Source organism: Aptenodytes forsteri, unplaced genomic scaffold (genome assembly GCF_000699145.1).
Source record: "Aptenodytes forsteri isolate BGI_AS27 unplaced genomic scaffold, ASM69914v1 Scaffold13, whole genome shotgun sequence".
Lineage (NCBI taxonomy): Eukaryota > Metazoa > Chordata > Aves > Sphenisciformes > Spheniscidae > Aptenodytes > Aptenodytes forsteri.
Window position 1 is genome coordinate 7625843 of NW_008794543.1, and position 12135 is coordinate 7637977.

Sequence of the window (12135 nt, forward strand, 5' to 3'; positions counted from 1 at the left end):
TAGCAACAACTAAAACTTCGGTGTGTTATCAACAGTAGAGTATCTTCCCCAATTTAATATGATCCTTTGCTCTGTTACCACTAATATATTTTTATTAGACTTAAAAGTCTTAAAAGCTCCTTGGCTTTCTGCATCTGTGTGTACTGATATTTCTCATGGTGCCAACATAGTTGTTGTCAATATTATCCCAGTGATGAACACAGTAAATTAAATGGCCAGCTGTCTTTTTCTGTAAATTTTTCCTTATTTAATATTCTTATGAATATTCATAGAACTCCTAGATTCATTCTTTATCCAACTGTTTAACCTGAAACTATAGAATTTTTTAGTTCACTAAAAACTTACTTGCATTTGTTATTTGAAGAGAGTGGTGGTATGGCAAAAGAATGGAATGCTAATTGTGCTGCATTTCTTTGTGGTGTAAAAATCTAGACATTTGTGTGTGCTTAAGCTTCAAATATAAAGCAAGATGATTTTGTCTAATTACCAAAACAATAAAGAGGTTCAGCTCATGAGCCATAACAAAAATGCTAAGTACTGTTTATTTCTCTTCATAACAATAACGGGCTGAACTGTGCTTTTAAGATGAATGAGTGTAGTCTTCATAAAATTCATCTGTCTTACTACAGCTGAATGTGTGTAAAGTAAAGTGATGACTTGCATTTGTGTAATAAGCAGGTATTAAAGAAGGCTTTTGAGGCATCACTATGCTATAACCAGAATTATAAGTATTCATAAGGACAGTGGAAGAGATCTTTAAAGGATCAAATTTGGAAGGCTAGAAAAGGGTTTCTTCTTAGTGTTTCAGATTATGCACTATTCTTACATGAACATTACTCTTTGCAGAAGGGTTTAGTTAAGCGGGGAAAAAAAAATCCTGAAATGCAGAGCGCCTTAAAATGTTACCAACGGAAGTGTGCCAGCCAGTTTACTACAAGCTAATGTACGTTTCACAAATGATGAGTGAGAACTGAAGATACAGTGATTATTGCTTATAATCAATAAAAGGATCAACTACAAAGTGTCCTGAATATTAATGAGACTGGTTACTACCCAAAGCTCCCTGCTTCGCTTAGTCTGAAGGGTTGCTTTTTCAGGAGCATTTCAAAAGTGGACCCAGGGTACTTCTGCCTCTGTCACAGGTTAGTTGTGAGATTTAATAAACGGAGAATGTAAGTGAAATTCTGTTACATTGTGTGAGGAGAACATCAAGTCTGTTGTAGGGTAGAATCCAAGTAACAGACCTACAATTACGGGAAATTCTGATATATTTGTAAGCACTTACTTTGGAATAGCCAGAGTGTGTGCGTGTGGAAAATCCACCATTATGTTATTAGGTTCATCTTTGACATAATTTTTTACACAGTATGACAGTATTTGTAGTAAATAACACCGAGGACATGAAGATCTAGAGCAAGAAAGTTTGTTGTTTCAATTGCATGTAAAAATTATTTTACAATATCAGTTCCACATCTGTTCAAGTGCCTAAATATAATCATATATAATATTAATAGTTATCAATCATATATAATATTAATAGTTATCACTAATAAGACATAGTATTAGTGTATTATGTAATTGGCATTTTGCACTTAAAATATGTAAAGTTAGGTTATTGGAAATCACATTCCCTAAACATGGGCAAATTTTTTCCTGAAAAGGTAGTATATGTTAGGTCAGGATTACGACATGGCACTTAAGCCTCAACCTGTTTTGTCGCTTTGTACAAGTATCCTAATAGCGTTTATTGTGGATTTCTAAGTTATTAGCAGAATCCACAATGATTTTGGTATATGCATATAATTTTACTGTTTGAATGCAAGCCACTCAAACTACCTCTGTAAATTGGTATATTGCAAATACTTGTCTCATCTAGCATCATGCGTATCATTTTGGGATGCTACTCAGTACAGAGGTCTGCAGCTCAGCAGATCTCAAGGAAATCACAGGCTCGGGGCAAAAGAAGAAAGGACTGCAGTTTCACTTGTTATCTTTCGTGGTTCTAGGACAGTATATCTACATTTCACTTTGTGTATCAGTGGTGAGCTTGAGTGCATACTGCAGGACTTCAAGACAGACAAACTTGTACTAAAAACTTGTACTAAAAATGTGCACTAACTTGCTAATACAGGTGTACTAGAGGAGCACCCTGTCCTTATGGAGCTGGTGATGTTAAAAGATCAGGGAAACTGAAGAAGAGAAGGAAAACCTTGCTGCATACCACTGGCTCCACTGACTCTCAAAGTTTTTTTGCATGGGGGGAATTGGCTGAAAATTTAGTGGTTCTGACTCAAGCATACAGAATGAGACAAGGCTGGAGCATACTATTGTTTCAACAGAGCTGAAAACTCAACATTTGAAGAAAGTGTTGCTGGATTATTTTTTTTTTCCCCAGCCTAGAGAAGAGGCTCAGATCCCAACAAAGGGGAGCTAGACACAGTCTTCCAATACCTAAAAGGTAATTATAAAGAAAATGGAGGCGCTTTCCTCATGACAATGCACAGTGACAGGACAAGGCAACAGGCACCTGGTGCTTCAGGGAAAATTCTGTCTGGATGCAAGACCATGAGAACAAACTTGGGAATAGGTTGTCCAGAGAATTGGTGGGATCCCCCTTGCTGGAAATGAAATTCAAGACTTGGCTCTGAGCTTGACAGGACCCTGGATAACCTAGTCTAAGGTCCTGCTTTCAACAGAAGGTTGGACCAGATGATCTCCAGAGGTCCCTTCCAACACCAGCTTTTCTGGGATTCAAGACTGTAGTAAGAGCCTTAATGTGTTCCTTCCATATTTCTGCCTAAAGGGAATGAGGAAATTGCCTCCTTTCTCTAAAACAGAGAATATGCTGAACATTAACTGAGTTTGGAATATTCTTTTGTTTGCTCTTCAGTAATTCACACTCATCTTTGGCAAGTCTGGATGTGACACAATGTTTGATCATGGTGAACTCAAAAATAGATGTATATAGTCGATAACTGTGCAGTATATGTCAGTATCCTATCATACACACTTTATCATTATTATTATTTGGATACTTTTTATATGAGTATATTGAAGGGTGGGGGAAAAGGAGACAACCTTGATCATGGCAAGTACCAGTTACAGAACAGGAAGCGGAGATAACATAGGCTTATAATCAGGTATTTTCTTATCCATAGAGAAAACTGTATATATTTATTTTATCCTATATCTGGAAGAATTAAGCAACTGCATATAGTGTCTCAGAGTCAGTATATATAACTTTCGGTTCAGGACTGATTGGTAACACTCCATTTACAAGGAATGTATTCTGTGTAGCTGTAAAGACTACTGTTTACACTGTGGAGTACTCTTAAGGAAAGAACAAGGTCCCTGAGCAGATTGGTGTGTACTCACGTTCCTGTGACACAGGAAAAACATGGGTTTTGGTGGGAGGTGGGTTGGTTTGTTTTGAGTAGCTCTGAGGTGTGGTTTTGTGAGTGGGTTGTGGGTTTTCTGGGAGTTTTGTCTGGGGTTTTTTTGTTTGTTTTTGTGAAAAAGTGTGTGAGGGTGTTTGAAGGTGAAAGAACTGCAGAGACTGCCAGGATTCCATGTTGCACTGCCTGTCTACGGTGGTGCATGCTATGCTTGGTGTGGTGTGTATCAACACTGTCTGTCTACAGCAGACTTTGGGGGAAATCTTTGTAATGGTGCCTGGATTTCCTCTTAGAAGAGGCTAGAATGACTAGATTACCGTAAAATGAACTCTGTATGAATATGAAGGCCATTCTACCATAACATATCATCAGAGCAGACTTTTCCTTTGGCATTCTAAATTTCAAATGTACTAAAAATGTTATAGGTGCTTGTTGCATACTTTGGGAAGTAAACCTGGACTAACTGTTGAGGTCCAAGTGGTGTGCAGCTATGTGTGAAATCTGAAAAATCAGAGTAGGCCCGATGAGCTATTTGTGATTTTTTTTTTTTAAAGAAACAGTATGTGTCTTCACAAACAATTCAAAATGAATGCACTGATGAAACAAGCAAAAGATGGCTTCAAAATTCTCACTAGAATTAATCAAAGATCTTCTAAAGATGAGTACACTTATATTTTGGGGGTTCAGATTATCAGCAATTCAATTTCCTTTTATCTGGTCTTTCTCTTGATGAATGGTTCTTCTGAATTGGGGCACCTGCTTTTCTTTGTTTTCAGACTGGAGAACTGGTGAAAGTCTGATTTATCCACTGTTTCTTGAATGGGTTAACTTAGGATGTAATTAAGCATGATAGTGTTCAGATGTATTATATGAGAAGGTATGGTCCTTTCATGTCTTTCCTCTGAAATTATTACTGAGTGGTTGACTGAAGTTATTCATGCATCTGCTGGTTATTTCTTATGTAAATATTTTAGGTCATCTTACATTAAGAAAGGCTTAAATATTTACTAGCCATGTTAATCTTACTGCCTAGTCAGCTGTTTCAGGTGGTCTAGTAAAAAAAGAAGTTAGTTATGACTACACTATGTAATGGCATACTGACTATACAAAGTTCCTGTAATGCATTACTCTTGTGCTTGTATATATGTGCTGTTATATATGTATGCTTGTGTTTATGTGTGTGTGTATATACTTAAACTAAAACTGCTATATACAGTTTTATACAATTTGTAATTATTCCTGAAAGATGTCAACAGTTTCTGCAAGCAGTCAAAACTAGTAAAATCATGCCATATGCTTTCACCAGCCTGTTCATAAATTCTGCCACCGAGACCCTTTAGTCAGTAATGAGTTACATACTTCATGAGCATATAATCAATGGGCACTGTGAGGTCCTTGCATAAAGCCAACTGGAGTGATTCCTATGAAAAACTACCACTGTATGTGCCTCCATCAGAAGTCAGTTTTCTTCTGCTGCCTCCTACAATTTATAATCGTAAATCTGTAAAGCAGAGTGGAGTGATCCAATGTCTTTTGTCTGATACCATGCGGCTTTGCTGGCCAAGTTCAGGAGGAAGATACTATAATTTCTTTCTGACAGAAACATCCTGAGGGTGCACGCTTAATCCATTGTAGTGAGAAATTGGAGTAATTGTTTCCTGAGAGATCATAATCAGTATGGACTGCATTAAAGTCTCTCAATTCCTCCTTTTCTGTGTCTTCAGGAACCCAGATGTCAGATTTCTGACAGAGCTGCGTATTACGGTCATTGGAGGAAAGCCTGAAGAAAATAGGCTGCGTATCCAGTCCTGATAGACTTAGCAATTAAAAAGAAAAAACGGTTCTTGAACAACTGAAGTAAATGTTTAGCTGTGGTGGGATCCGAATTAATAGTAGTATCTCAGCTAGTTATTAAAAAGAAGGCAGTTGTAAAAATTCTGCTGTTCAGTTGTTGATACTGTTATAATTTGTAGAGGAAGTCAGTTTATAGGAAGGGTTGCTTATTTTGGGTAAAATAGAAAAACAAAAAAGTTAATTATGCATGAAAAGTATTTTTTTAAAACAAATAATGCTGAAACCCCAGAGAACAGTTTAAAAATATCCTTCTGAAGATACAGATTTTGTATTTCTGAAGAAGGAAGTATCATATGAAAAGGGAAAGGAATTTGACCTGATTAAATATGGACATGCATTGATTTATTTAGAGATGGAAAATAATTGAAAATTTTGTTTAAACAATACTGTTTGGAACACAAAATAAGAACACAGCTTGGCAAGAGCACATGTGACTTGCCTTAGTAATTTTATTCATTTTAGTTGGAATTCTGAAAGGCTTACCTGCTTGGTTATCTTTTCCTTTTAAAGACAGAAATTAGAAAAAGTGTGGTGTTCTTTTTGCGGATGGTTGTTCCTGTTTTTATTTTTTTAAGCAAACAGGAGAAAAATACATCAGGAGCAAGCTAGACTGGCAGGCAGATCTGAAGGGCTACTTAAAAGTTGATTGAAACACTACATTCTCTGAAGAGTAACAGATAGTTATTATCTATCTATAACATCTGAGGGTTTGAAATGAAAAACTAGTGACACTTTTGCATAATTTTGTATTTAAATATAGGGAAGTTCTATAAATAACTTAAAAAAAGGTTTGCAACAGTACTGAAGAGAATACTCAATAAATCAGTGACTGTAATAATTCTTGAGAATTGCTAACTTGACATTTCCAGATAACTGTGTCTGGAATTACTGCTTGATGAGTTAACGACATAGAACTCTAGTTAGGACTTAACTCCTGCAGTTTGTCCCACTGAATATAGTGGTGGCTTCTAGCATCATAGATAAAAGCAGAACATGAATAATTATAGAATAATCAGACACTTGTACAAAAGCTGTTTGATTATTAGCTTACTCTTACATGAGGAAGTTCTCTGAGAACTCTAAAACTTGTACTCCAGTTAAACTGCTCAGATGTCTGGTAGCCTGCACTGGAAAAAACAGTTTAAACTTCCGCATATGCTAACAGTGCTTATGCTTCACTAACTCAGAAATTGCCAAGGATATGATGGTACTGACCTGGTATATCAGTTTAGTCATTAGTAGCAGCTAGTACCTTTTTTGTTATTCCTGCTCCTAATGCCATGTGCCAGGATTTCAGGAAAAAAGAGCAAGCGTATGGGCATAATTCTAGCCCCGCTGAAGTCCACAGGAGAATTCATCCTAACTTCTTTGAAGTTGGACTCATGTACTAACTGTTTTTCTCATATCTATTGTACTCTCACAACGAATTATCGAAATATGAAGATAGAAAATGCTGTACAGTTACATAATGGACTTAATATGGAGCACAGCTGGACTATTTTGATCTATTCATATTGAAGTTATAGCAGACTGCTAAATTGTAGGATGTTTGATTGTGGTAAGCTAAGTGGCAGTTACAGTGAATAATATGCCTCTATCCTCCAACTTATCTATTCTCCTTCATCCTTTCCAGTTCTTCCTTTCCTTCCTTCCTCTTTCTTTACCAGAGGGTTGGCTTGCTCAAACAAATGACAATAAAGTTAGGACCAATCAAAGGAAATAATATTGTCTGTTCATTAGATAATGTCATTCTAGACATCTGGGATTATTTTTCATGCATTCAGGCAGAAAGATCAATCAGCAGTTGCCAGTTTTTGCTGCCGCAGTGTTTCATTTCCCCTCCAGATTCTATTCTGCTAATAACACAAATGCATATTGTTGTTTTCTTTCTTTTGTTTATAGAAAAAAATAGTGTCTGGAATGCCATTATAATTTTCTTGGGAAGTTGGAAATTTTTTAACAGAAGAGTTCTTTTGCCTAATTTTTTTACAAGCTAACTGAGTAGTAAGTCTTATCGGTTTATCCATTAAAGGAGAAGAGATGACACTTATGACAAATGATGGATATTTTTGTCTAATAAAAGAGTTTAGGAAGCATCCTGAAGTTTTTTATATACATTATAGGAGTAAAACTTTTCTCATTGAAGGAGAAAGACAGGTGACAAATTTGATCAGTCTTTTGTATGTTTTTGTTCTGTAGAAAAGAATGGGAGATGCCTAATGTTTTCAGTTTTTGATCTGAAGAGAGATGTTTGAGTTGTGAATTGACATCACTCTTGCAAGTATTCATCCTAGAACTGTCTGATACAAAATCAAGATTCAAATCCTATGAAAGGCCAGTGCTATCCAAAGAAAGAAGACTGAAGAATGCAAAAATGTATAGTAGAAGAAACAACTAGAAAAACTGAATGTTTTGCAAAAAGCTACTCTAGGAAGCAAAATACTTAAGCCTCAATTAACTGTGAGTAAGGTCTGTTGCTTGTAGGCAAAGTCAGACTTGTTGAGCGAATGGAATCCCAATCATCATGTACCAGTAACACTGCTACTTTTTTCCTATGTTCTCCTGATTTCTTTCACCTTTCCTGCACCTCTCCTCCCCACCCACATCCATTCTGTTACTAAATTTGGGAAATAGGAAGGAAAGGTAGAACTTAATTATGAATATATTTATAGATTCTGATCACAACAGTCATTCATCCAAAAAGGCATATCAAATACCCTTTTTTCCCCCCACTTAAAAAGCCAGCAAGTGATGTACAAATACATCTTTGTTTTCTGGTTTAGCCTCGTGCAAATCTTTCTATGCTAAAGGCTTTAAACAAAAACAAAAAGGCAGAGAAGAAAAGTTCCTCATATTCATCTTTCTAACAGCAAATATGGGATTCTTTTCAGATTTGAACAAAGAACTTGAAACTCATAAATATATCCAATTAGTTGATGTTTACAGGATTAGAGATGGGTAAAGTGTGGGGTTTTTTGGGGGGGTGTTTGGTGGTAAATGAAAGTTTGGCAATAATTAAACCCTTTCATGTTGTCTAGATGAAATGTGATTGATATCATATTTAGTCCTGCTAGGAGGATTTTTTTTTTTGACTCTCTAGTCTGAATTACTTGTGGGCAGCTTTGTTTTTACACCTGTTTTGTCTTGAATGTATTGCCCATAATTTTGATATATTTCTTAGTGGATTGTGTTTTTTGCCTATTGATTGTACACAAAGGAACTTTGCTTAGTATTCTCTCTAATCTATAATACAAGATAACTTTGCTAATAAATGCAATCTTGTCTCTATAGAATTTTTAAAAAATAAGTGCTACGTAGTTTTGGAAGCTTTGTTCTTCTGTCTTTGGGAGTAAATTGGAAAGTTCAGCCGGCGGAGCTTACTTTCTCAGAGGACGTTAACAGGCATTGATAATGTACTGTAAACTGTAATTCTGTAGTGACATCAGACTGTAGACTGACAGCAATCTCTTGGGTGTAAGTGCCAAGGTTGTAATGCTTTCTCAGGGAAGCGACTGATGTCTTTAGAAGTGTGTTTGATTTCAGAGGACATTTTATTTTTCTTTAAAGATGAAAGCATTTTTGACTTTTCTAATGCAAAGTTATAACTGTATAATAACAGTAAATAAAATTACAACTCTTTTGTGAGAGATTTATTGTTTGAATGTAGTTAAGTCCATCCTGATTTCAACGTAATTACTACACAATTAAATTGTTTTTTTGTAAATAGAATAGGCTGGCTGTTTTCTATTAATATGAATTGAAAGCAAAATTATAAAATTTTGAGTTAAAATATTCTTTGTTGGGATTTTTTTAATATGCTTAAACTATCCTATAGGCAGCCTTTATTAAGAATTGGAAGACAAGTGAAAATTTCAGTTAATGTTTCATTATTATCTTAATTATTCTCTAAATTTAAGGGGTCTTGTATGTGGTAAATGCAAACATTTTTTTAGTCACAAATATCGTTCTTGTTTGTTATAATACACATCTGTTAATAACTATGTAATCTATTTCATAAATACTTTCATAAATAATTCTATTGGCAACTTAAAAAAAAAATCCAGTGACTGACACGACTGGACCCATAGAAACTACATGATCAAATCTTAGTATTTGAGAAACCAAGGCACTCATTTGCCCTTTTTTTTTTTTTTTTTACTATAGCTGAGACAAAGCAAAAGATAAATCAGTTTTACATAAACTTTCTAAGTATTTCTTTGACCTTTAGTGCCATAGTTCATGTTAGCTCATGACAATAGCATTCCCTGTTAATAGAATGTTCGTTTTCCGGGGGGAAAAAACCCAACCCCTACATTTCATTATCACTTTTTCTTAAATTATATTCTTCTTTATTTGTCACTTTATTCAACAAGTATGATGAGAAGTTATGTGACAGCATTGCTAGTGGTTTTGTTTCAGCGGCATCAAGCTTTATACCAGGTCCTGAGCAACTTTAGTTAGGCTTTGCTTGAATTTTAAGCAAGTATTTGTTAAGATGTTTTAGAAAGCTATTTTTCTTCAATAAAAAAATATCTGCATGTTCTTTTTGCTTCAAAATCTTTCTATTCATTCCTGTATCTATTCCTCTCTATGAAGCTAAAACACTTTAAAATGGAGATCTGCTGGAACGCATTAATCTCAATTCTCTATAACCTTTCTCAACTATTTTTTGACATTCAGCATCAAGCTGAAGACAAAGCTTCTATGTATCCTGGTGATATTTTCACCTCCGCAGAGAAGAATAACCTACGTCAGAGCTATGTTTCCTGCTGGCTTTTTTACTTTTTTTTTTTTTTAATTTTAAATTTTAACTAAAATGAAGAGAAACAGTGTGTTCTGGCTTGATTTGTCCAAAGCTTGGTCATAAACTAGTATTTATAACATTTACTGTAAATTCTGCATGGCAACTGGTCAAAAAAAGAACAGCAAAGCATAAGAGGAAAGCAGATGAAGTGAATAAATGAAACATTGAATAAGCATTCATTAAAAGAAGTTGGTGAATGAAGACTAGTAAGTACTGGTTGCAATGTAAACAGCTAGAATTTAGTACATTCAAATCCGAGGATGAGAAATCTATTTTCCAATATTTAAAACATTTGTTCTAATCTTCCAGAACCAGCTTGTCAATTAGTGTTATTTTTCTTTTTGCTATCCTGGAAATGAAAAATTCCTTGTTAAAATTGTATTGAGCTTCTCTGTTGCTTTGTATGTGAAAATCTTAAATAGTGCTTATAGGGGCACCAGTGCTCTCTCTTATGTTAAAATGTTTAGTCTCATTTTAAGCTAGAGATACTTCTAGAACCAGAGAAGAAATCAAAAGATCTCTTCACTCTCTAGGTTTAATATGTTGTCCCTTTTTGTCTTAAAAGATGATTTTTCTTGAGACTCAGCCAAACAGGAATGTATATTATCTCCTCAGCAAGAAGAAAGCAGTAGAGTCTTAATTTAAATATGAAAACACGGGGAAAAAATAGCATGTTTGAGACATTTAAGTTGACTGATTTTCATGGTACAAATTGCTTTGATACACTAGGAAAAGTCTGAAGCTTACCAGTCACCAACATAATTGTTAATTACTTATTCTTAAATTAAGGTGGATATTTTTTTTGTTCCTGTCACTTGTCACTAAGTTTACTACTCTCTTATAAAAGATCTTGCTTAGGACTCTAATCTTCAAGTTAAGTGATTGTAGCTTCTTCAACTGATTTTCAGTCCATCCCTTAAAATTGTCTGTTCTCAACTAAAATGCCACTCTTCCTCCAGAAATTACAGAGAAAGCATTAAAAACAGTCTGGAGTTCTGACTGGGCTGCTTTTCAGTTGTGAGTGGTTACACTACTAGAGTTAACTAGCATTTCTATAGAGGTAAGAGCCAGTCAAACAGTCCTGGAAGCTGTAACAGTGTGTATATCTGCACTGGTGGAGAATATTATACTCTAGCAATATTATCTGTGTCTTCTGTCCCAGTCAAGTGTCCTTCTGTTTTGCTTTGTAACTCCAAGAAATGACTTAAAGGCAAAAGTTTCAGTAGTGTAGAAATCATGACGAGTAAAAGGAAAGGTGCTCACTGGTATTTCTGTGGAACAGTATTTGTATAAATTATTTCTATAATCTATATCAGTGTACCAACAAGCAACTTTCCCTTTACATGTCATTATTCTTCATGCACTCTCCTGTTCTGCAGTTCTAAAGAAGTTGGAATAGTTTTACTTCAAGTTGCAAAGATTTGTTTTGTCTAGGCATCCATGTTGATATATAGCCATCTTCTACTTATATACACCCCCTGAACAATATTCCATATGCTTAGATTTTCAGAGATGCAGAGGTCCTTCAGCTTCAGTTTTCATTGATTTCACTGACCTGCAATCATTTATCTCTCAAAGTTTATATAGACCATGTCAGCACTAGTCATTTCCAGGAGACTTGTACTGCAGCATAATAAATATCTGAAAGTACAATCATCTTCATACAATTTGTTGAACATGGTGTTTTTTTCCTTCAGTTACTACTTTCAGAACTGTATTTTTGCTCTCAGTATATTTAACATGTTTTTCAGAGGGAGGCGAAAAACTGAAACAGCACCTGACTATTTGAAACTAAAAAAATATCATTACTGAATTGCAATCATGCACTTCAGAATTTTTTGAAGGAAGGAGGAGTGACATCCCAAACAGAATCAGAAGCTTAACATTTTTAATGGTAGAAAGCTGTGAAACAAACCTATACTGGAGAGTCTATAGAATCATAGAATCATTAAGGTTGGAAAAGACCTTTAAGGTCATCGAGTCCAACCATTAACCTAACACTGCCAAGTCCACCACTAAACCATGTCCCTAAGCACCACGTCTACATGTCTTTTAAATACCTCCAGGGATGGGGACTCAACC